At 35.5% G+C, this 26,732-nt stretch overlaps 1 long non-coding RNA gene across 1 annotated transcript in view; it reads right to left on the reverse strand.

The window, feature by feature from the left end:
* Window positions 1-2,741: 2,741 nt before the first annotated feature.
* The window catches only part of LOC111090167, a 29,466-nt gene continuing 5,475 nt past the window's right edge, over window positions 2,742-26,732 (reverse strand). Inside the window, exons 3-5 of the long non-coding RNA XR_005371087.1 lie at window positions 25,961-26,073; window positions 4,609-4,754; window positions 2,742-2,822 (exon numbers count right to left, since the gene is read on the reverse strand). This is a non-coding gene — a long non-coding RNA (uncharacterized LOC111090167). The remainder of the gene's footprint in view (window positions 2,823-4,608; window positions 4,755-25,960; window positions 26,074-26,732) is intronic.

Here is a 26,732-nt window from a genome sequence, read left to right on the forward strand (position 1 = left end):
CTTATCTTTAGCTAAATCTAGAAAGGAGTCTCTATGACTAAGCTCCTGTCTATGTTACCTTTCCTTAATTCACTCTCATCTTAATTCTGATCCTCTTATTCTAAGAAAGGGTCAGCCTTTCCATTTGATTATCCAAACTTGATGCCAGTGCATGCTTATCCTAAGCATTAGACTAGATTTTAGCTGTTGAGTCACAAATTGCTTAGGACAGTCTCACCTGGTCTGAGAAATCCTCAGGGCTTCAATCAAACCTACCATGGTTAAACAAGGCCATGTCACAACCACTTCTAGCAAAAGTATAAATAAAATTTTCCAAGGCTTAATGTGGTTATTCATTTCAAATAGCTTAAATAACTCGCTCATGAATAAAAAAAAGTTATTCTGAGATTTTCGAAGATTTAAGACTAGTAGGAATAAGCTATAGAAAGGAGATTTGATTCAAAATAAAGGAGAGCAATCTAAAATTAATCTCTCTACTATAGTATCAACTGTCTTAAAGTAGCCAGCCCCCTTTCACTAAGAGAATTCAAATAGAAGCAAAACAAAAATGTATCAAGAATAGAATCATAAAGCTTGAAGGAACTTTGGAGATCAGTTTAATATATTATTTCAACTTTATCCTTTTATAAGCGTTGAATCTAAGATCTAGAAAAATTGAGATCTATCTAGCTTTATAAAGCTTACTAATGCCAACGTTACAAATACAAGCTAGTCTTAGGGCTTTGTCCACATATCTTCTCTAATTGGAGAAATGGTACCTGCTTTGGTTTATAGGACTCTGTCTTGTATAAATTCTAAAGCTAGTAACTCATTCTTTTCTCTTTTTTTCTGTTTATATCTGGAATTTTATAGTTAATTAATTTTACATGGAAATGAAGTGAATCATGACTCTCAATTTGCATATTTACAAATTGAAAAAAAAAACAAATCTGCCTGAAAACAGTTTATGACAACCTGTTATTTACTGACAAAGAAGTAACTCTCTTTTTTTGGCAGGTGAAACAAATGAAATGACATCTACCTTCTTGTTGTGTCTAACAAGATCCTCCCCTTGGGCCCGAGAATACAATTTTGCCAATGGTAGAGAAAGGAAATAACATTTACAGAACGTCTGCTTGGTAGGTGTTTCATATATGTAATCACATTTAATTTCATTTAATCTACACAATATCTCTGTGAAATGGGATAGTACAGCCATTTTACAGATGAGGAAATTGTATCTTAAAACGGTTTAGTGCCATGTTTAAAGCCCTATAGCTAATATATAGTAGAACAAGATTTGAAATTAGGTCTTAGTTAGGAGGACCAACTGCTCCAATTTGCTCGGAACTCAGGAATTTCCCAGGACATAGCAAATTGAAGTCCCAGGCAAACTGAGATGACTGCTCACCCTGGTTAGTCCAAAATCTAGGGAAAAGGAAGTTCTTTCCGAAGCTCATCAAAAACCAGTGGCTCAACTAGGGGTATTATAGAGGAGGAGGACAGGGATAGAGGCTATGATATAGCATGTTAGGACACAGATTTCTGGATCTGTTCTGTGATTTTGACTGAATGGATTCAGAATCCCAAGTTATTCTGATATACATGATCTATAAATTATGTTTTTAGAAATAACATTTTAGAAGTAAAGATCAGACTTTCCAAGCAATCTATCCTTTTTTCTCAGAATGGGTCCTACTATGTCCAGAGGAGCCTAAACACCTGTATTTGCTGGCCTCATGGTAACATTTGATTTGAAGATCATCAACGTGAGGGAAGCCTCTGTTCCAATTGTGGTTGGCAGTAAGTGGATAAATGCAACCTTCTCCTTAGGAAAAGATAGGAAGCCATACTATGGTCTTTGTAGCAAAAGGCCAAGGTTGAAGAACATCAGATAAGCACAAAAGCCATTAATCAGGTATCTGAATGATCCCTTTGGGCCAGTAATTCTCAAACTATAACGTGTATAATGAGCACTGTGGGGATCAATATAGCATGTGGAGTCCTGTAATCAACATCCTGAGCCTGATTTAATTGGTCCAAAGTAAGGCCCTTGTATATGGTTCACTTTTTGTGCCAACTTGACTGAGGGGTGCTACCTGTGTCTGTGAGAATATTTCTGAGTAAGATTAGGATTTGAATCAGTAAACTACTTAGATTGTCTTCCCCAGTGTGGATGCATGTCATACAATCCACTGAGAGATTGGATAGAACAAAAATGCAGAGGGAGGTTGAATACACTCTCTGCTGGCTGTGTGAGCTGAGACACCAATCTTCTGCCCTTGGACTGGGCTTACATCATCAGCACTCACAGTTCTGTGTTCTTTAGACTCAGGCTGAAATTTATACCATGGGATCTCCTGGGTCTCTAGGATGGCAGATAATGGGACTATCAGCTACAATAACATGAAGCAATTCCTCATAGTGAATAAATCATGTGTGTGTGTGTGTGTGTGTGTGTGTGTGTATCCATTGATCATCTATCCTATTGGTTCTGTTCCTCTAGAGAACCTTGATTAGTACATCCAAGAATACATATTTTACATGCCCCTTTCTCCCAACTAGTTAATTCTTACACTTTCTTGATTGTCTAATCGAAACTATAATCTTACATTCATTTTCTGCTTATTCTCTGCCTAATATGATACTAGACACTGGTAGATGGAGGGGGTTTAGATAATACCTAATTTTATAAAAGCAGAGTATAAACTAAAGAAATTTTTGACCTAGGAGACAACAGAGTCAATCATATACCTGTGTTGTTGTTGTTGTTGTTGTTGTTGCTGTTGTTGTTGTTTTCTGGTGGCAAAATCCATTTTGAAACTGTCCCAAAAGAAAAGCATCTGGATGAGAAGAGAATTTAGATTAGGCATTTTACTGATTTCTTCTCCTTGCCATTCATATTTCAATGCTAATTTTCTAAAGTCTTTTACACAAAACAGTTTCAAATTCCATACAAGGCAAATTGAGCAAATTCCATTTCAGAATTGCAGTTGTGTTGACACACGGTAATCTTATTAGCAATAAAAGGATATTACCTATAATTGAATAGCTCTGCAATTAGCAAATTTCAGAGCCAGAGAACACCATCATTCTTCAGTTCTACATTTGTTTTTATCCACAGCAGGAAATGTTTGAATTACCAACAAAACTATTAGCATGCTCTTGCTCTACCAAATGAAAAAATAACTTAATAAAAAACTGCTTCACCCAGAATAAATATTAACTACAGTTCATGCAGATAAGCTTAACTTTAGCAATCAGGACTGTGTTAGACTTGTACTTTCATAAATAATGTGTACATTTATTTCAAGCAATGTAATATGAATGTCACCCCAATATCTGATTGGATAAAATTCTGTGTTGATAATAAAGGCCATGTCTCCATTTATTTAAACAAATATATCTGTGGGGAAAATAAAGTATTCATCCTAGGAAGTTATATTTGGTGTCTTCATGACAGCTGTATAATTGGGTCATTCTAATATTATAACACAAACACACGCACACACACACACACATTTCCTTTAAAATGGATTTAGCTATGTTCCAGGGCTCAACATCACCCATGGAACAAATTACATTAAAATTACAATTAACTTCCGCTCAACTGTCAGCAGAAATCGATGTTGCTGTGTACATACTGCCTCTTCCTCACTTTTATTAAGCCCCTTTCAATTATGAGGGAACATAAATTGGAAGGATGTCGCTATGTCATCTACAGTATTAAAATGTACGAGGAACATTGACCCTGGCCTCTAGAGATTATGTGAAAAGCCATTTATATGCACAGCTGTACAAATTGCCTGAGTTTAATGCTAAATTCCGTGGAAAATCATCTTTGCTGCTCTGCATCTGAGGAAGAACAAGGTTTAAATATTTAATGTGTTCCCTTACCAGACAAGCCCAGTCAGCAGTGAATTAGTGAACCGGCCAGTACAGAGAGCTCCTTTTGGGAATGACAGGTTTTGCCTTTAAATGCAAGGAGTGACCTGAGTTCACACTTTGCCAGAAACAGCAGCCAAGGGAAGAGCTGACTGGGTTAGTTCCCCTTGCCTTCCCCAATGTTGTCTTCCACAAAACTACTCCCAGTTTGATTCCTGGACTTGTCTCTGGTCTGTTCTTGAATATTGATTGCAACAGCATCCCTTCACCTCTATCAGACCCTTCTTCATAGATATGTGCCAGTCATGAAAATATATTTTGGATATATTATTGAAAGAGCACCTCTTCATATTCAAAAAATAAAAGGACAAGCAGACAAAAACAAATGAATCTGGCCATGGATGGAAATCTTATGTCCAAATGTAGCTATTAGAGAAATTGCTATAGTTCAAATCCCACTTGACCACTTCCTGGCTCTGTCAATTTATTTATCTTCCACGTGTCTCTGCTTTCTTATATGCAAAAATTAGGAAAATTGCTTTTTTATGTAAAAAGTTAAAATGATCAGAACATCTCCACAGGATTGTCTTGAATAAAAGGCTTAACAAATGAAATATAGTATTAAAAAGAAAACAGCTATTTTCAAGAGACATTGTAGCTTGTCATGATTTATTTTTATATGACCACACACAATCTTCTTTATGTTGAGCTGAAATCTGTCTCCTTATCATCTTTATATCTTACCTTCTAGAGGACTCTCCAAAGATAAAATTAGATGTCCAGAAGCTAATGAGCTTCTGTCATAAAGGTGTTCAAACAGAAGTTGTGGCATTAATGTAGCAGAGGGCACTTAATCTTAGAAGTTATTGTTGTACCAGGTCAACTCCCAACTGGAAGGACAGGAAATCAGAACAATGAAAGTGGGATGGAGAGTACAAAAGAACACAATATGAGAATCACTAGGGGACATTTTCAAAATCCATGTTAAGACTTCATCTTGATGGATAGGGAGAAGGCTGCTGGAGTTAGAAGACAGACTAGCCTTTTCCAATCCTGGTTTGGAAATTACTAGACCAACGGCAATTTGGAATTACTCAGACAGTCTGACATCTTGAGTCAGGACTGGAGATGTTTACCTAGATTGGTAAGTCTCAACCCCGTACACATTAGAGTCACCTGGGGAGCTTTTCAAAAGTACTAATGATCAGGCCTCACCCCAGATCAGTTAAATCAAAATCGCTGGGAGATGCGCCAGAGCACTGAAGCTTTTAAAAAGCTCCCCGGGTAATTCTAATGTGCAGCCAAAGTTGAGAACCAATGATCTATAGATACTTATCTAGATAACCTTAAATGTTCTTTTTTAATTTGCAAATCTATGACTTGTAGCATTTCAAACTAAGCAAACACAAAGCTCCAAAATAATAATTATTATACAGATTAAGATATGTATCCAGATACATCCTAATGATAATAATAGTAAATAATATCAGTTTTCATTTGTATAGTGAATAAACTAGTTCCACTCTCTAAACACCCACAGTGGCTATAATTTAGAAAGTTTAACCATCTTGAGCAAGATTCCATAGTTGATGAGAAGTCAAGCTGGGACTCAAGTCTGGTTCTTCACATTCTTGAATTAGTTCTGTTTCTCCTCTATCACCATCAGCTAGTTTCTGAGGTCCTCTAGTGCCTAATTCTATTTGCATTAACAGATCATGCTCTGTCTCCTGTAAAGTATTCCATGGAAGTTCAGCTATCAGTTATGACTCTAAGTCAATCTCTAGCTTCTAACTGATACTTCCAGACTAAAGATCCTTTGTGTTTACTTTTGATGACAAATGGTGGTCTTAGAGAACTGGTGACTCGTTAGAGTTCAGTGAATCAAGGATTTGATTACACTTATGGCAATTTCATATGAATTAATTCTTAATGTAATAAAACATCAACTTACCTTAAAAAAAAAAACAACAAGACATAACATTTCTTCTTACTTCAACACACACAAATCAGAATTTTTTGTTAAATGAAAAGGACAATGAGAATTTTACTATCCAAGCCACCAAAATTGAGTTTGACATTTCCTGGTTACTTGCAACAACAATTAAATAGTTAAAACACTCAAGAACTAACCCAACTTCCACTTCTAGGAAAATGAAACAGATGGACTTTTCCTAATTCCTTCAAGTAAGTACAACTAAAATCCTTGTTCATATGTAAAACAAACAGAGAGTCTCTGAAAGTTAAAGAAGAGAAGAAATACCAAGAAGGGGAGTCAGGACCTGAAGAATGATATAGTGGTGAACTTCTGGACTTTCTTTTTACCTCATATATCCCACCTAAAGAAGCCAGCAACTGGAAATGTCAATAGGCTCAGACCAAAAAAGACAAAATAAGGGCTAATCTCTCTGATCAAAGGACCAAGAAATGGGCAGTGAAGCAAGACAAAAAAAAACTTTGATATAATAACTGCCCCCCTGTAGCCAAATACCACAGGAAATAAAGCTGTAACTCTACTCCCACCCACACCAGGAAATGTGTAGAGTTTAAACTTCCATCCTCACTAAACTGTAATGAGGCACCCCAAATATTCCCCCAAATGTTATCAAAAAAACAAAACATGTAGATGGAAATTTGATCCCCATTAGACAGTAACAAGGGCTCCACCAGTGCTATGTCGGTGGAAACTGCATGGGCAGCCTAGACATCCACCCTCACAGAACAGTAACAAGATGACCTTCACCTTTTCGCTCAGGTATTGTCAGAGGAACAGGGACATCCCTAGTACCCAGTGGTAACAAGGTCACACCTTCCCACGATCTCAGTGGAGGCCACATAGGAAGCAGTAATGAGGCACTCTTACCCTCGAACAAATACCAGTGGAAGGCTAATGGGGAGCTAGCACTCCCACCCCAAATAACAATAATGAAAAGTACTCCCTCAGGTGTCACAGAGGCCAACTAGGAAACATTGACTTCTACTTCCACTTGACACTGAAGATGTATTCCTCTCATCCTCCATCCCCTGCTAGAATACTGCCAGTGGAAGCCAATTAAAATAAAAGCTTTAAAGAAGATCCAGGGCAGCCTAGGTTGCTCAGAGGTTTAGCACCACCTTCAGCCCAGGGCATGATCCTGGAGACCCAAGATCAAGTCCCAAGTCAGGCTCCCTGCATGGAGCCTGCTTCTCCTTCTGCCTGTGTCTCTGCCTCCCTCTCTTTCTTTCTGTGTCTCGAATGAATGAATGAATGAATGAATGAATGAATAAATAAATAAATAAATAAATAAATAAAATCTTTAAAAAAATAAAAAATAAGATCCAGAGTCTTGTAACATAATAATTCAAAAAAAAATTCTCTAATTTTCAATTGAAAATACCTCATCACAAGAACCAAGATGATATCAAACTGAATTTAAAAAGATAATCAATAGAGCTATTTTAATTTGCTAGGGCTGCCATAATAAATACCACAGACTGGGTGGCTCAACGGAGATTTATTTCCTCACAGTCCTAGAGGCCAACATAAAGGTAGGGTCAGCTTCATTCTGAGACCTCTCCCCTTGGGTTGTCCATGGCATCTTCTTACAGTGTCTTCACATGATTACCTGCTATGCATGTCCATGCCCTCCCTTCTAGTTAGAACACATTGTGGATCAAACCCCATCAGTATGATCTCATTTTACCTTAACCACCTCTTTACATTTCCTTTCTTCAAACAGAGTCACAATTTGAGGTACTGGGGATCAGGGCTTCCACCCATGAATTTTGAGGAAGGGGGAGAAAACAATTTAGCCCAGAATAGATGCCAATTCTGACATGACAAGGACATTAGAGTCATTTGACAAAGATTTTAAAGCAGCCACCATAAAAATGCTTCACTGAACAATTACAAACTCACTTGAAACAGAAAAAAATAGAAAATCTCAGCAAAGACATGGAAGATAATGAGGAAAAACCAAATGGAAATTTCAGAACTGAAAAATATAATGACTGAAATTAAAGATTCAATGGATGGGATTCACGGCAGAATAGAGTAGGCAGTGGCAAGAATCACTGAACTAACAGATGGAACAATAGAAACCACCATCTGAACAACAATGAGTATTAAAAACAATAACAAAGAAAACAACAAAGCCTAGGGGAACTGTGAGACTATGACAAAGATTATCATTCGTGTCATCAAAGTCCAAGAAGGAGATTATATATATATATATATATATATATGTAAAGAATGTGATTCAAAAAGAAAGCTTCAAAGAAAATGGCTAACAGCATTCCAAATATGGCAAAAGATAGAATGCTACAGAGTAGAGAAGGTGAGCAAACCCCAAACAGAAATAACACAAAAAAAAATCTATACCAAGACATGTCAAGATCTCTAAGAACTAAAAATAAATTTAAAATCTTGGAACAACATAGGAGAAAAAAAATGACAATGAATTTCTTAGGTAAAACCATGGAGACCAATAGGAGGAGGCACAATCTTTTATAAGTACTGGAAGAAAAGAACTAACAACCCTTAACCCTATATCCAGTGAGGATGTCCTTCAGAAATGAAAGGAAATACTACCCAAATTAATCTACACATTTAATGCAATCCCCATCAAAATACCACCAGTGTTTTTCACAGAGCTAGAACAAACAATCCTAAAATCTGTATGGAATCACAAAAGACCCTGAATAGCCAAAGAAATTCTGAAAAAGAAAAAAACTACAGGCATCACAATTCCAAATTTCAAGTTACATTACAAAGCCATAGTCATCAAGACAGTATGGTACTGGCACAAAAACAGACACACAGATTAATGGAATAAAATAGAGAACCCAAAAATTGACCCACAACTCTTTAATCAACTAGAGTTTGACAAAGCACAAAAAGAATATCTGATCGAAAAAAGCCAGTGTCTTCAACAGATGATGTTGAGAAAACTGGACAGCCATGTGCAGAAGAATGAAACTAGACCACTTTCTTACACCATACAAAAGAAAAAAAAAAAAAGAATGGAAGACCTACATATGAGACAGGAAATCATCAAAATTCTAGAGAAGAACACAGGCATAATCCTCTTTAAACTCAGCCATAGCAACTTCCTACTAGATATGTCACCACAGGCAAGGGAAACAAAAGCAAACATGAACTTTTGAGATTTCATCAAGATAGAAATTTTCTGCACAGCAAAGAAAACAATCCTCAAAACTGAAAGACAGCCTACGGAATAGGAGAAGATATTTACAAACAACATATGTGATAAAGGGTTAGTATTCAAAATTTTCAAACTCAATACCCAAAAAACCACCCAGTTAAGAAATGGACAGAAGACCTAAATAGACACTTTCCAAAGAACACATCCAGATGGCTGACACATGAAAAGATGCTCAACATTACTTATCGTCAGGGAAATACAAATCAAAACCATGATGAGATAGCATTTCACACTTGTCAAATGGCTAAAATTAACAACACAGGAAGCAACAGGTATTGGGGAGGATTCAGGTAAAGGAGAACACTCTAGCACTGTTGGTGGGAATGCAAACTCATGCAGCCACTCTAGAGAACACTATAGAGGTTCCTCAAAAAGCTAAAAATAGAACTATGATAGGATCCAGCAATTGTACTACTAGATATTTACCCAACAATACAAAAACACAGATTTGAAGGAATACATGCACCCTAATGTTCATAGCAGCATTATCAACAATAGCCAAACTATGAAGAGAACACAAATGTCCATCAACTGATAAATGGATAAGTAAATTGTGATACACACGCACACACACACATACACACACACACGGGAATATTACTCAGCCATCAAAAAGAATGAAATCTTGCCATTTGCTATGACATGGATGGAACTAGAGTGTATTATAGTAAGTGAAATAAGTTGGCCAAAGAAAGACAAATACCAAATGATATCACTCATATGTGGAATTTAAGGAAAAAAAAACAGATGAGCATATGGGAATGGGGAAAAGAAAACAAGGAGAGAGGAAGACAAACCAGAAAAGATTTCTAATGTTAGAGAACAAACATGATTGATGGAGGGATGTCAGTGGATGGTGTGGATGGGCTGGATGGGTGATGGGTATTAAGGAGAGCACTTGTTACAATGAGCACTGGGTGTTGTATGTAAGTGATGAATCACTGAATTCTACTCCAGAAACCAATATTGCACTGTATGTTAAACACTTAAAATTTTTAAAAAAGAATAAAATAAAAAGAGAAGAATGCAAAACAAAACAGAACACACGAAAGGAAAATTAACACATTTTCAGATGAAGGGAAACTAAGAGAATCTTTTACTAGAAGATGTTTCAAAAGGAATGGCCAAAAAACTGGAAAGAAAGAAAAACAAGGGAATTTTGGAACACCAAAAAGGAAGGAAAAACATGGTAAGCAAACAGATTTCTCTTCTGGAATTTTCTAAATTATGTTTGAAAATTGAAGCAAACGTTAGTATTATGTGGTTCTAAATGTGTATAGAGGAAATAGTTAAGGCAATGATATTACAAATGAGGGAGGGTAGTTTTCTGTACTTCACTTAAACTAGTGAAATGGTGACACTAGTAAACTCTGATGTGATATATACATATATCTTTCCAGTTTTTTAGATATATACATATTTCTATGTGTATAGTCATACCTACAGAAAGCATTAAAAAAGCTATGCAAAGAGATACAATCAACACCCTTTTTCAAGAAGCTATAGAACAATTAGACTGAAAGTCAGCAAGGATTTGGAAGAATTCAACTGTACTTTCAACCGACAGAATTTAATCAACATTTATGGAACATTCCTTTAACAGCCAAATACACATTCCTTCCAGTACCCAGGACAGATGCCAAAACAGACAACATTTCAGGTATAAAACAAGCCTTAGAATTTTTAAAGAATGTAAACCATACAGATGTTTTTTGTCTGAAAACAATAGCAACAAACTATATATCAAGAACCGAAATATAACAGGAAAATCTCCAATCATTTGGAAACTAAACAGTACACTTCTAAATAATCCATATGTCAAAGAAAATGCCTCAAGAGGCATAAAAACTACATTAAATGAATGAAAATGAAAATAGAATATATCAAAATTTATAGAACACAGTTAAAACTGTACAAGAGGAAAATTTGTAGCAGTTAATGTACAAATATTAGAAAAGAGGAAAGCTCAAATAAAAAAATCTAAGTTCTCATCCAAAGAACTTAGAAAAAATAAAAGCCAAATAAACTAAAGCAAGCAGAAGGAAGGAAATAATATAGATAAGAGCAGAATTCAATGAAATTGAACAGGAATGCAATGGAGAAAATCAATGAAGTGGAGAGCTAATTTTTTTGAAAAATCAATAAAATCGGCAAACTGCTAGCAAGACTAAAAAAAAAGATACAAATTACCAATATCAGGGATGACACAGAACATATTACTACAGACATGTAGACATCAGGGGATATCACTCTAGGCATTTCAGGCATCCAAAAGATAATAAGGAATAACTTCACCCATATGAATTTGACAACTAGGATGAGGTAGGTCAATTCCTCAAAATCTGCCACAATCTTCTCAACATGAAACAGATAATTCAAGCAGTCCTATATAACTAGTAAGGAAGTTGAATTCATAATTTCAAAAAATTACTTATAATCTCCAGGCCCAAATGTTTTCAGTGAAAATTCTGCCAAATGATTAAAGAAGAGCTGTACCAATTCTAAACACTCTCTTCCAAAAAGTAGGAGGGAAACCTTCCTAATTCATTTTAATAAACTACTGTAGGATACCATTAGCTATTGCAAGACCTAAGATAGGCTTGCAAAAATCAATTGTATTTTTTATACTATCATGTGTACTTGTAAACTGAAATTAAAAATATGACATCATTATAATCAGTCAAAAAATACTTAACTATAAATCTAGTAATATGTGTATACCACTTCTATACTAAAATTATGAAATGCTGATGAAGGAAATCAAAGAATATTTCAATATACGATGCATTCATGGATTGGAAAACTCAACATAAAAAAGAAAGTGTCAACTTTCCCCAAATTGGTAGGTAAATTTTATGAAATTCTTTTTTTTAAAGATGTATTTATTTATTTATGATAGACATTGAGAGAGAGAGAGAGAGAGAGAGGCAGAGACACAGGAGGAGGGAGAAGCAGGCTCCATGCCGGGAGCCCGACGTGGGACTCGATCCCTGGACTCCAGGATCGCCCCAGGGCCAAAGGCAAGCGCTAAACTGCTGAGCCACCAGGGATCCCCATTTTATGAAATTCTTATCAAAATCTCGGAAAGATTTTTGCATAAATATAGATTATTTTAAAATTTATATGAAAAAGCAAAAGAACTAGAATAGCTTTGAAAAAGAAGAATCAAGTTGGAGGAATCAGTCAATCCAATTTCAAGACTTGTTATGTACAGATAGTAATCAAAACTATGTGTTATTGGTGAAGACACAGACACACAGATTAGAACAGAATAGAACAGAGCTCAGAAATAGATCCACACAAGTATATCCCATTGATTTTTAACAATGATGCAAGAAATTCAATAAGAAAAGTAGCCTTTCCAAAAAATTATATTAGAGTGTTTGGACATCTGACCAAGGTTGCATATTTTATTCAAAGATAAAACTCAAAATGGATCATGGAATCAAATGTAAAATGTTATACTATAAAACTTTCATGGAAAAAAAACATAACAGAAAATATTTGGATTGGTGACAAGGTAAAGAGTTCTTAGAGTGGACACCAAAAAGCACAATTCACAAAAGATGATGTTGGATTTCATAAAAATTAAAAAAGTTTTCCTTAGCCAAAGACGGTTTAAGAGTGAAAAGGCAAGTACACTCTGAAGGAAAGTATTTGCCAACTACATTTCCAATGAAAATCAGCATCTAAAAAAAAAAAGAAAGAAAGAAAGAAAATCAGCATCTAGAAAAAAACAAAGAACTGTCAAAACTCAACAGTAAAGAACAAACAATCCAACTAGACTATGTGGGAAGATGAACAGACATTTCACTAAAGAGGATAAACAGAAATTCTTGGCTAATAAGCACATAAAAAGATGCTCATCTTTACTCTCCAAGAGGTAAATAGAAATTAAAACCATAACAAGGTATCACCTATCAAAATAAATAAAAAATGATAACAATACCACATTCCAGTGAGAATTTGGAGAAACTAGATCACAATCTCTGCTACATGGCTAATGGGAATGTAATATGGTATAGCCAGTCTAGAAAACAGTTTGGATTTTTCTTCAATAACTAAATATGCAACCATAATTTGATCCAACAATTACCCCTGAGCATTTTTCCCAGGTAAAAGCTAATGTTCACAGAAAAATCTGTATATGAATGTTCATAGCAGCTTTATTTGTAATTCCCCCAAACCCGAAAACATCCCAGACATACTTTAAAGGAGGAATGTTTAATGAGGCTGTATTACATTAATGAGGCCACAAAATATTACTCAGTAATAAAAAGAACAAGCTACCAGTATGCACATCCGGATGAAACTCCAAAGTATTATATTGAATAAAAAAACAAAAGTCCCCAAAGTTTACATACTGTATGACTCCATTATATAACATTCCCCAATGTACATAATTTTAAGAAACAGAGAACAGATTAATGGTTGCTAAGAGTTATGAAGGTGGTAAGATGGGAAGAAAGTGGATATGGGTTTAAAAGGCAACAAGAAAGTTGCCTGGGTGACTCAGTCAGTTAGGCATCAGACTCTTGATTTTGTCTTAGGTCATGATCTTCATGTCCTGGGATTGAGCCCCATATTGGGCTCTGCACTCAGTGGGGAGTCTCCTTCTCACTCTGCCCCTCCCCCTGCTCTCTCTTTCTTTCTAAAAATAATTAAAATCTTAAAAAAAATAAAAGGCAACAGGAAGGATCTCTGTGATGATCGAAATGTTCTGAATCTTGAATGTATCAATCCTGATTGTGTTATTTTACTACAGTTTTGTGAGTCACTTCTCATTAGGGAAATTTCTTAAAGAGTACATAATGTCTCTCTGTATGGTCTCTGCCTCTGAACCTACAACAATTTCAGAATAAATAGCTTAATTGAGTAATATACCCCATTCCTCAATTTGAACTTCATAAATGAATTAATCCACTTTTAATTTATAATTCATTTAATGTTTAATGCTTTAGAACTGATAAAGATATGGAAACTTCTGTAGTGTTTACTGTATTGTTCCCAGTATTTGGCAGCTTTGGATGAAATGCCTTCATGTTCAATGGGTCTTGAGGGATTCTAAGAAATATTTAACACAATTAAAAAAAAAAAAAAAAACTATTCTGGTCATAGCCAGTTCTTTATCTCAAGGGATTCTCACTCTTTCCCTCCAAGTACTAAGTCTTATAATCATACTAACAGATTGCAAAAGTGACAAATACTTGCATTGATATTCACCAACTTCATATTATAATTAAAGAACTGAAGTTGGTTGTGTGACCTTGGAAACAAGGACCACGTAAAGGTCTATTCAGAACCTACATGGAATCAATAAAATTTTCTAGACTACCATAATGGTGAGGATCCTGTGTTCATGTTTTATCTTTTTGTAACAATATAATGGTATTAAGAGTTAATATTTATTCCAATATTTTTGTATGTCAAGTACTATTTTAATTGCTTTACAAGTATTAATCATTCAACCCTACAGCAATCTAAGTATGGAACTATTTTTTTATAAACATTTTACAGTTAATGAAACTGAGTTATAGAGGGGTTACTTTACTTGCCTAAGATCATACAGCTAATAAGTTTAAAAGTTTAATTATAATCCAGGGCTGTCTGGCTCCAAAGAGTACATTATTAACCATTAATATTATATAATATTTTACAAATATAGGCTGTTTGCCATAGCTGTGGGAATCAAAAGGCAATATAGGGAGATCATTATAAGCTGTTGCAGTGATATTACTAATCAGTCTATTGCATACATGCTAACTATTTGAATCAGTCACACTAGCAAGAGATATGAAAACTTTAGGATAAAAGAAAAAAGGAATCTTGGTTTTCTCATTGGTAATACGAGTTAAAATAAATGTATAATCCAAGCTCCAAGTGGTTAATAGCTTGGGAAATTGGTAGCCAAACTTGAACACAAATGGCTATCCTTTGTTCCTAATCTGCTTGTGTTACCCCAATATTCCTCTCTTAAGAAAGGAAATGTGATCTAGTGAAATGATGTTATGACATCTGCCACTGGACACCCCAGCTTGTCCCTTAAAGCTGGAAGGCTTCAGAGCTGAAAGGTGATCTATAAATACATTGGGAAAAAGGAGTGTCCTCTTCTGCCATGTTAGAGGGGTCTTAGGATAGCACAGTTGTGCCCCAATGTGATGCAAAGATTAGAAAAAAAGTCATTTAATTCCTGCCTTCACCTATGTCTATCTCCAATACCATGATGGACCCAGGACACTGAGCAAGCAATGGATGGTTTCTTTCTTCCTGCAGATAAATTTATCCAAGAGGCTTTGGGAGCCTCATGCAAATGAGCTTCCGCTGGGCCTGCTCCTTCAGTGTGTCCAACAAGCCAGACAGTGCTGATTATCAGACTTGATTCTGTTACTGTCATCTTGAAACCTTAAAGATGAACATATACAGGGCACCAAACAAAGGTATACATCTGTTTTGCCAATTATCTACAGAATTAAAAATTCTAACATTTGATTTACAACCTTCTAAATTATGAACCTTATAATAATCTAAGAAAAAACACAAAACAAACATATTCAACATATATGAATATATATATATATACATAAAACACAGATTTCTTTCCTCTCAAGTACAGTTTATTTATTGTCTAAAACATTAATATGTTGAATTTAATACTGTTTTGTTAAACAACAGCAAAAAAGATCAAGAACTCAGTGATCCAAACAAAATTTATAATAAAATTTTTACATAATGAAATCTGTGACTCTGGGAGACTATGATTTGGAGAGATAGGGTATGATACATCTTGTGCTGGGGTGTTTTCCTTTTATGGATGGCTCTAAATGCAAGCAGATACAAATTCATTGTTCTGCATATCAGATATGAGCTCCTTGCAGAATGCATTCTGATTAAAATGAAGTGTTAAGCTGACAGTGAATGAGCTACCCAAAAATCTTCAGTGGTTTCTCTTAGAACATAGGCTTCTGTCTATCCAGTGCCTAAACTTATTGCCATCATAGTAAAGATCAATTTCAATTTTTCAAAGCCTTTCTGAGAAGGCCCACCTACCACCTTTACCTCTATAGTTACCTACTGCTCAATGCACCTGGTTAACCATGGAAGAATGGACCCAGATGAAGACCCATGCTGAATCAGCATGATTGTGCAGGTGGGTATGAAGCCTTGATAGCAAGTACAAAGATCAGACTGGCCATGCAACAGGCCTGGTCACTGGTCAAACAAAGAATCACAACTCAGCTTGAACCATAAAACTGTTAAAACTTTGCCAAGCTTGTTTTTGACCCCAGCCCTCTACAAAAGCTGTAACAGCTTGTAAGGCTTGGAAGGAACAGTTTGGAAAGCTTGTGATCATCAGATGATGAACCTTCACCTGCTTGGGCAAGATTATATACTATTTTGACATGAGAGTGACTAAGTGACTTCCCTTGACACTGAGAATGCTTGCCCTGACATGCAATTCTAGAGCAGTTATTTAATTAAACGCAATTATAGCAAAGAACCAGGGAACCCATAGAAAGGAATGCTTCTGAATTATAATATCATCCTGTGCCTCTCTGTAATCACAATTTAATCATGTTTCAAAGCATTTCTTTCTAATTTGTATACATAAAGATACGATATATGAAACAAATAACTCAAGGCTGAGTACAATATTCCAAGACCCAGTGTAATTTACACAGAGAGCTGGATATTTATTTCTGATGCTAAGGTTATTAAGTTATCTGAAAGGTATAGACTTCATTTCTCTTTTCAAGAAATAGAGATTTATATTGCTTATTTATTCCCAGCTGTTGAATATCTGAGTTGCGCTCAGAAAAGAGATTAAAAATATTTGATGATGCCAGTGGCTGACAAAGCAGCAACTTGGGGAATTTCACCCAATTTTTATCTAGAATAGCTTTCTGAGTGTGTGTATGTGTCTGTGTTTGTATATCCAATTGTGTCAGACCCAATAACAGACATATGTTTTGACAGTCTATCCTGAAATACTCTATTGTTACACTTTTAAAAACAATTTTATTTATTTTAGAGTGAGAGAGAGAGAGAGAGTTGGGGGAAGAGCAGAGGGAGAAGGAGAGAGAAACCCAAACAGACTTTGTGTTGAATGTGGAGCCTGATGTGGGACTCTATCTCATTACCATGAGATCAGACCTGAGCCAAAACCAGGAGTCAGACACTTAACCAACTCCATCACCTAGGTGCTCCTCTATTATTTCTTCTTCTTCTTCCTCTTCTTCTTCTTCTTCTTCTTCTTCTTCTTCTTCTTCTTCTTCTTCTTCTTCTTCTTCTTCTTCTTCTTCTTCTTCTTCTTTCTTCTTCTTCTTCTTCTTTTTTTTATGTGAAAAAGTCAGTTATTCAAGATATTTTCCTGACTTAGGTTTTTTTCCATTGGGATAGCATGAATCCTCACAGGAGCCCTGACCACTGGACTGAGTCCCTGGGACTGGATTTCATCATAGCTTCACTACAAACTGTGTGGGCATTTATCCTTGGGTATCATCTATGCTTTTTTATTGGTTAAAAAGAAGGAGTTAGGCTTTTAGAATCTCATTATTCTCTTTTTGAACTGAGCTATAATGAACTGGGAATAATTCTTGGATAGTCTTTTTTAGACATGGAGAAGATGAAATCTATCCTGTTGGTACTCTACTCCATGTCTTAGGTTCCTTATTAACACATAAAATTACTCATTCTACAGAATTTTGAGTGCAAGACCTACTAAGGGTGCCTTTCAATGTGGCTACACAACCTCAGGAATAACATTTTGGCAATGAGTAAAACCAGAAGACAGTTTTGCAACATGTATTTCTTCTTGGAATGGAAAGCACTCCAGGTTATACATCAATCTTTTTAACCTCTTGGGTAGTAACAATGCCAGCACAGGATTACAAAAAACAATGATATATACTATAAGGATAGATCACTGTCTGTAGAGAGAAACACACATCTATATTTCTGTCCAAAACTTTACTAGAGCATGCTTAAAGAGGTCTGGAAACACCTGGGAGTATGAGCATACATTTAGAAACCATGGCAGAGATTTAATCATGCCTCTGGTTTGTGCTAGGACTGCAGGCACATTATGTCCTCACTTACAGTGCCCATAACCAGAGACATAAAAAGTGTCCTAGACAGGTGGAAAGAACCAAGGGCCAAAAGCCAGGGGCCTTCAGCTCAGTCCCAAATCTAATACCAACAAGCTCTGTGTTAAGAGCAAGTCACTTTACATGCTTTGGCCACAGAATTAAGAGAAAATTTAGTATATCAATCTTCAAACTAAAATTAAATTATCTCTAATAGCTTGCCTTTTGTGCAACTGCTGTCCCTTACATTATGTGTATTGGTGGGGGTTGTTACAAAGATTGCGTGTTGAATGCTGCAAAAATTTCCATTTAGGGTGGGGTTTAAACCAGAGTGCAGAGGTCAGCTCCTGTATCAAGATCGCTCCCTTCTGTCTGTGTCCCATTTTGCTTTATGCTATTCCCTTCTTCTCAGGCCACTTCACTGTTCTAGGCCTGCTCATGCTAATGGTACACCAAACTCCAGGACTTCCCAACCCTTTCTTTTTAAAAAGTTTAGGTTTCTACTTTCAATTTTCTTCAGTTCGATGTTCAGTGAACAAAACTAGCACAGAAACTAATTCCTCATTCATTCCAGGTGGGGCCCTCTGAAGTCAAAGTCTTAAAGAGAAATAATCAAATCATAGGGCTTTTAGGCATTAATAGCTAACAAAGGATATGTGTTGATGTCTTCTGATGTCCCTTAAAACATACCGCAAAACACTCAATTTAGCTATAATTTTATAATATGTAGCATTTTACTATTTAAAAGTGCTTTCATATATACATGTGCTACGTAAACAAGTGAGTTCTTTCTTCATATATACTTATTACTAGAAAAAGTGAGGTTTCAGAAGACAGTGACTTCCTCATGTTCTTATAACTAATTATTCTAATTAGTTTATTGCAGTTTATTTTATTTATTTTATTTTTGTTCTAAAAAGAGTTCTTTTTTGGTGCTGTTTCTTCCTGGTACCACATGGTTATCACCAATATTCCTGCCTTTCTGCCAAAAAGATGCTGGATATCCAGGTCATGATAGTAAGAGAATTTTTAAAAATACCAGTCAATTCATTCTTAAGAGCTAATTGTAGATAAAGTGTAAAGTTAAAGCATCATATTCATATATTCTTTAAAGCTCGAGTTTTGGAGGCCTGATACCAATCACATGAAAATCTGAAATTTCAACAAAATGAGTGAATTGTGACTCAAAACAAAAGGTTTCTAATTGTTTTATCTGTTAGTTCCTCTGTGCCTTAGGGATCTGACATTGTCCTTGAAAAAGCTGAGTATCTTTGAATATCTCTACATTTACAGGGTCTTTCTCTGTTCCTTGATTAGGTTTTTATGATGTAGAATAACCTGTACTATTTCCAATAGTCACTCATTTAAAATATTCTGATGTTCTAGATTCCCCACTTTTTGTAATACAGAATCTGCATTACCTTATATATTTACTTGTGGATGCTATGCCTTGGAAACAATAACAGATTTGGAGTAATATCTGAGAAAACAGTAACTCTGGAATACTTAGAAACGCTGGCTGAATTTGGTAGAATGACTAAATAATTATCAAAATAAATCTTCCAGTTTTAGTTATTAGGCAAAAACCAATATTCTACTTCATCATTTTATCACAAGGAACTCTAAATTTGGACACAATATGTGAAACAATTCCTTTCAGATGATGGAAAACAGTGCAGGAATGTAATTCTTGAGATAAGGAAAATATACAATGTCAGCTCCAAATGCACCAGACTTTCTGCCTGGAGCCAATATCCAGATTGCAGTATAAGGAATTGGAGTACAAGAGAGAGCAGCAGTCTTGTCAGTCAGGAGAAAAACATGAAAGTCCAGCATTTCTGAGAAGATTGTTATGTGTGGCTCCAGGAACCAGTGAGGAGTGACCTGCATAAATAAGGAGCCCCATAAATCTAGAAAGAACTCCTCTTGCTTTTGGCCAAATATGAAGTTGTACAAATATAAGAATGCTGTGTGAGATCTCTAGGAAACCACTAGTGGGGACCCATGAGCCAAATGGAGATCCTGGGAGGTGATGAACTATACTGGCAGACCTTGGAGTTCTGACTAGACAGAGTGGAAAGGCTTCATTGAACACACTTGCCCTTGAGTGAGATCCTGGACTCTATAGAAAAGCCTCACTTGAGGAGCTAGGCTACTCTAGACCTATTCCAGCAAAACCTAAAACCAAACTCTGACCAGAACAAGCTGAGATTGACAATGAGCTTATCAAAAATGTAACATTCTCAACATCCACCCCCAAGTAAAAATCTATTAGATATAAGAAGAAAAAAGATAATGTGACTCTTAATCAGGGGGAAAGTTTATACAATTACACAGAGATTACACAAATGTTGAGTTGAAATGATCATATCAAGGCTTTAAAAGAGCCATCATAAATAACTCCAATGCCTTAAAGGAAAAGATGGACATAGTGAGTTAACAAATAAATCATCACAAAAGTTAAATGGAAACTATTAAAAAAAATGGAAACTCTAAAGGTGAAAGTTCAATACCTAGAGTGAAATTAGCTTAACAGCAAATTAGACATTGCTGTTTACTGATATAGAAAATATCAGTAAACTTAAAGATAGTTCAAATGAAGCTACTTAAATGGAAACACATAGAGATAGAACAAACATACAAACACATACACAAAAATAAAGTCCTCCTCACCAATGCAATAGTAACGAATGGTCCAATGATGTAATTCAAATTTCAGGAGAGAAGAGAGAAAATAAGTTGTTGTTTTTTAAGCATTTGAAGAAATAATAGCCAAAAAAATTCCCAAACCTGATAACAATTATCAATGCATAAATCCAATAAATTCAAGACAAACCAATCTAGATAAATACAAAGAAAAACACACTTATGAACATCATAAACAAGTTGCTAAAATCCAACTTTAAAGAGAAAATCTGGAAATCAGTCACCACCTACAGGGGTATAATAACAACTGCTAACTTCTCATCAGAAACAATGCAAGCCAGAAAAAAAAAATAGAAAGAAAAAATAAAATAGTGAAAGCAAATAAAAATTTGTCAACCTAGAATATTAAATTCATCAAAGACATCCTTCAAAAATGAAGGCAAAACAAAGACATTTTGCAATTAACAAAAACTGAGACAATTTGTCACTAGCATAGTTGTGGTATAAGAAAGTTTAAATGTAAAAGAACCTCTTCAAATGGAAGAAATTCCAAATAACTTATGTAGATAGTCTAATACCCAGGAAGTAAAGCCACACAATTCTCTTCCAAGTTTGAGTAGAGGCTATGCCAAGTGACTTTCCTTCAAAGAGTAAAAGGGTGGAGAAGTACCTTTACAGAGAAAAATCTGGCAAACACCACTCTGGCCAGGTGTCGAAGGTTAACATCATTGATGAGGCATCATACTGATGCATGTAGACCTAATTATGCACAGTGATGCATATAGACCTATTATTAGCATGTAGACCTAATATGATATGATGCCAATGGCACTTAACCTCTATGGTCTTCCCTCCAAAAACCCATAACCCCAGCCTAACTATGAGAAAACATCCAACACAACCAAATTAATAAACATTCTACAAAATAGTCCATTAACTCTTCAAAACTGTCAATGTCATCAAAATCGAGGAAGGTCTGAGAAATTGTCATAGGCCAGACAAAACCAAGAAGACATGATGTCTAAATACAATGTTATATCCTGGATGGGATCCTAGAGCAGAAAAGTGACATTAGGGAAAAACTACTGGCATCAGAATTCAGTAGGAAATTCAGTTAATTGTAGCATACCAATGTTTATTGCTTACTTGTGACAAATTTATCATAGTAAGTTAGCAATAGGGGAAACTAGGTGACAAGTATAATTAGAACCCTCAGCACTATGTTTATATATTTTCTGTAGATCTAAACCTATTCTAAAATTAAAAATGTTTTAAACACTGAGAGAGACAGACAGACAGACACAGACACAGAGAGAATAGAGACCCCACTTCTTGCCCTGATACTAACTACAGGAGATGTAAGAACTCCTTTGCCATGGTGATTAAGAGATTATGAATAAAATGGGACTTAAGAGGCATCTAAATTTAGAATTTGGTTTGATATCGATCAATCGGCAGGATCTCTTTTTGCTCTTAGAAGCTTCTACTTTCAGCACTTCCTGGCCTCCTGTCTAACCAATTAAGATAATTGTCATTAGTCAACTCTGTCCCCTACATGGAAGCAGTACTAAATTTTCAAGTAGAGTTACTAAAAGGGTATGGAGGGGAGTCTAGAGGAACTCTATCCGACCACCCACATGCATGTGTATATATGTGCATACACACAAATTTGTACAGCATATGTATTAATGGAGGAAAGAAAAGCTACTAATTTTGGTATAGGTCAAGGCAAAGAGTTTAGAACACCAACCATGAAGCTCAAGAGCTTTCCCCACCATTTAGCAGCCATGGATGCTATATAGATTGACATAAACTTATGAGAGCATAGTAATAGTAGGATGTAATTGTATAATGAGCATCCAAACTTTTTTCAATGGACTACCCCTTGGTCTTACCCTCTGGCCATTCATAACCTCCTAGCTCCTATAACTTGCACCATCTCCACAAAATAATCAGAATTTTCTATTTCCAGAATATTCTTATTAAGGTGGTAGCTTCTGTAGCACTCAGAAATCTTAAATACAGGCCAGAATGGCTTATTCAGATTACCTAGATGAGAGACAGTATTTTCAAATAGCACTTGACTCTTTAACCAGGTCCTAAGTATGCACTGCTTCTGGAGGCAGTTTAAGAAAGTAGTGACAAGTCTGAGCTCCAGAAAAAATGAGGTTGTAAATCTCTTCTCCGCCACTCACCAACTATGTGACAATGGGTGAATTACATATCTTATGTCCTACATACTTTTATTTGTAAGATACAGACAATAACATCTGTCTACTTTACACAGCTATTTTGCAATTCTGAGCTTATTCACAAGAAAATGTTTGTACTCTTCTACAAAAATGTAAAGTTTTGGTAGCCAGGGGTGCAAATATGATGACAATAACAACCACATGATTGGGCAGAGCATCATCATCAACATTTGACTGATATTAGGTTCTTGTCCCTGCTTACAACTTAGAATGCATCTGAAGCTGCCCATTTAGACAGCATATTTTCTCTGGCAGAGTATTTCATGCTATAGTTCCTATTCCTTTTGAAATAAATATAAATGAAGTAGGAGACATGTAGCTATGGAGGGGGATTTTTCCTCCTAAATTTCTTCCAGATTGTTTCTCACTTACACTAACAACTAATTTCCCTATCAGTGTTGCTACTTAGGTATACTGATTCTGACTCCCCTCTGGTGTCTACTGAGATATAGCTCAAGCAGATCAAAGGAAATGCAAAGATGATTCTCAAAAGTAAAATCAGCAAAACATTCATAGCAGTAAAAAGAAAGTTGGTGGGAGGAAAGGACAGAAAACAAACACATTTTAGGCCAAGACACAATGAACTCGTCCCCTATCAGTCATTCTGTTTGGTGGATAAATAGATGCATGGGGATATAAGTAAGTGAGGGGGTTTAATAAACTTACATGGAATTCATATACAAATAAACTTCAAATTTACATTATGCAAAATGGCTGTTTGTGTATCTAATCTTCTGCAACTGGGAACTGGAGAAGTAAAGGACTGAATTTTGTGGTATAACTCAAAATAAAAACAAATTATGGTTGGATAGTTAGCTTGAAGTTTGAAGAAGTTCTGTTTGTGTGGTTATTAATGCTGTGCTTGGTTTCTACCACACAGTGGTTTATGATTATTTTATTTTAATTAACTATGCAATTTCCCAAGTATTTTAGAAAGGCTTCATTTTTTCAGTGGATACATCTGCCATTTTAGCCTTTATTACTATCCCTGGAAACAATGACAGACTTGATACACAAGGTCACCTAACATTCTCCTGCCATTCTTTGTACCTTAAGATATTCCATAAGTTTAATGTCTTTTTTCCATCTCATCGAAGGTCTAAATGATATTTTGCTGGGTCACAGAGATGATGTCCCTATTATATTCTCTCATCAGATCACTGACACCATAAACTGTAATGGCTTTTCAGAACTAATAACATATCTGGCATCAGCCTGTATTGGGGAAGTCCTTAATCCTGTAAATGGTTGATAATAACTTACATTTACACAGAGCATTTTCATCTCCATCTTAAAGTGATATATGTACAGAAAATGTGAATCCACCCACTGCTGCAAGACAGCCAGTTCAAAATGGAATCTAACAGCTGTAGAACTACGGCTCTGTCAACGGGCCAGAGATGAACATTGTATTTCATCTGAGCTGGGCTCCTGAAATCTGATCTCACTTTGAAGTGAGGATTAAAACAGGTCACTGTGGCCAATATCGCTGTATTTGTATAAGGTAAAAAGCTACTGATTTTGGTATAGGTCAAGGCAAAGAGTTTAGAACACCAACCATGAAGCTCAAGAGTGGAGAACTATATCGGGCACTTGTACTATTGGTGTTTGAATACAATGATGCCCATTCTGTGACCAGTCATGAATAATGAAGGCATTCACTTGGATGAATAAATTAGAAAGAACAATGTTTGACCCTCTTTTAATCTTAGCATGGACTCTTCTGTGTTGTGTGGCAAAAGTACATTGGTTTCAATGTATCCTAGCAATCAATCCATGTGAGGTATACATAGTTAAAATTTGTACTTTTAAATTAATATGTGGTGGTTATTTGTATCTTCTCTATGAATATAGAGACTACATAGGCCTCTAGTTAAAATCAAACAAACATAAATACATATTGAGGGGGATTTGTTGTTGTTGTTCTTGTTGTTAGAGTGGGGAGGGGCAGAAGGTGAGAGAGGGAATCTTAAGCAGACTCTACACCTAGCTTGGAGACAGACTTAGGGTTTGATATCTCAACCCTGAGACCATGACCTGATCTGAAATCAAGAGTCACTTAATTGACTAAGTCACCCAGGCACCCCTACACACTGAGTTTTCTAAACACCTATTACAACTAACACAGAACAGCGCTCTTCTGAAAAAGAAAACACTGGACTTGGAAGAAGACTTGATTTTCAATTTCAGCCCTATTGATTTGGGCTATAATTTGGGGCCTGAATATTCTCATATTAAAAGTGAAAATAGCAATACCTAACTCAGCTTATTATATCAAATGAATTAATATGAATGTAAAATAATTAGAAAAATGGAGACACCTTTCAAATATGAGAGATCACCAATGGCTTCAGCAGGAATGTTTCTTTACCTAACCTTAGATCACTAATCTATGGGACCTTAAATAGAATTACAAACAGCCTAGGTGAGTTATTTCTGAATTATCAGAAAAGAAAAAAACAACTTTTCTTTGAATATGCTATTTAATGGTAGGATCCCTCAATATTTATACCTACATTCTTGAAAGATTAAATGACTGATATATACCATATAACACTTTAGAGCTAAAATACATATGAGACCTCTTGACCTTTAAAAGATTCATATGAATGCTAATGAGAATATATTAAGTATATAATGGTCTATTATAAAACTATTTGGTCTATCTTCACATCTGATTGATTAAGCAGATATTGACTGAAAAGGGATCAGGATCAAGGAAGATTATTCTGATTAACAATTTAAAAAGGAACTTAGAGATCTATTATTTAGAAAGTTCTAGGACAAAATTGTATAAACAATGGAAATTTCCAACATTAAGAACTTACAATATATTGAGCTTCCACCCACCTACTTAATTGCATTTCTTTTCATAACCCTTTTATGCTGAAGACTCTTCCTCCATCTAACATACCTTAATGGGGTTATATCCTGAGCAGCAAATGCAGCTGAAACACTAACTTCATTAGTTGCTTGACTCCACCTGTCAGAAATTCTGGCTCCAGACCAATTCAAGGTAAATTTATACTGGAAAGAAGGTTACAAATAAGGTTGTAAATAAACAATCAGAGAACAGACTGGTGGCTAAAACTCTTTTATATGAAAATGTGATAATACATGATTGTTTTGAGGGCTTAAGTGCCCTTAAATTCTTAATCAACTATGTATCCAAATTAGATTGGTGATTCCTTTGGGAAAAAAGGTAAATAAGCTTCCTTTTTTCCTTACTAAAAATACTTGGTGATAAAGGATATAGAACTCCTTGCCTCACCCCACAAAAACAGTACTCTTCTATCAACATTCCCGTAGTTAATCAAGTACATTATAGTATCCGCGAAGGAAACTACACAAGAGTCAGTTGTAATGCTTTCTATATTTTTGCTACAAGAACCATGCCTATATTGCACAGTTAAATTTTATCTTGATAGAAATTTTACCTTGATAGAAAATTAATTCGTTCTCACCTAATAATTATCTCTTATTTTTCCATTGTACATTTTTTCAAATACAAGATATGACTTTTTGCATGCAAATCAAGAAATGGTATATAGTTGAGGGGCTCACTAATCTATTGCTCATACCAAGACACCTTTTAGAGTGCAAGGGCAACCAGGATAGTATGGACACCTTGGGAAGTCATGATAGATGTCCATGCTGCTTGAAAGTTCAGATCCAAAGACTTATAT

Source organism: Canis lupus, chromosome 16 (genome assembly GCF_011100685.1).
Source record: "Canis lupus familiaris isolate Mischka breed German Shepherd chromosome 16, alternate assembly UU_Cfam_GSD_1.0, whole genome shotgun sequence".
Classification (NCBI taxonomy): Eukaryota; Metazoa; Chordata; class Mammalia; order Carnivora; family Canidae; genus Canis; species Canis lupus.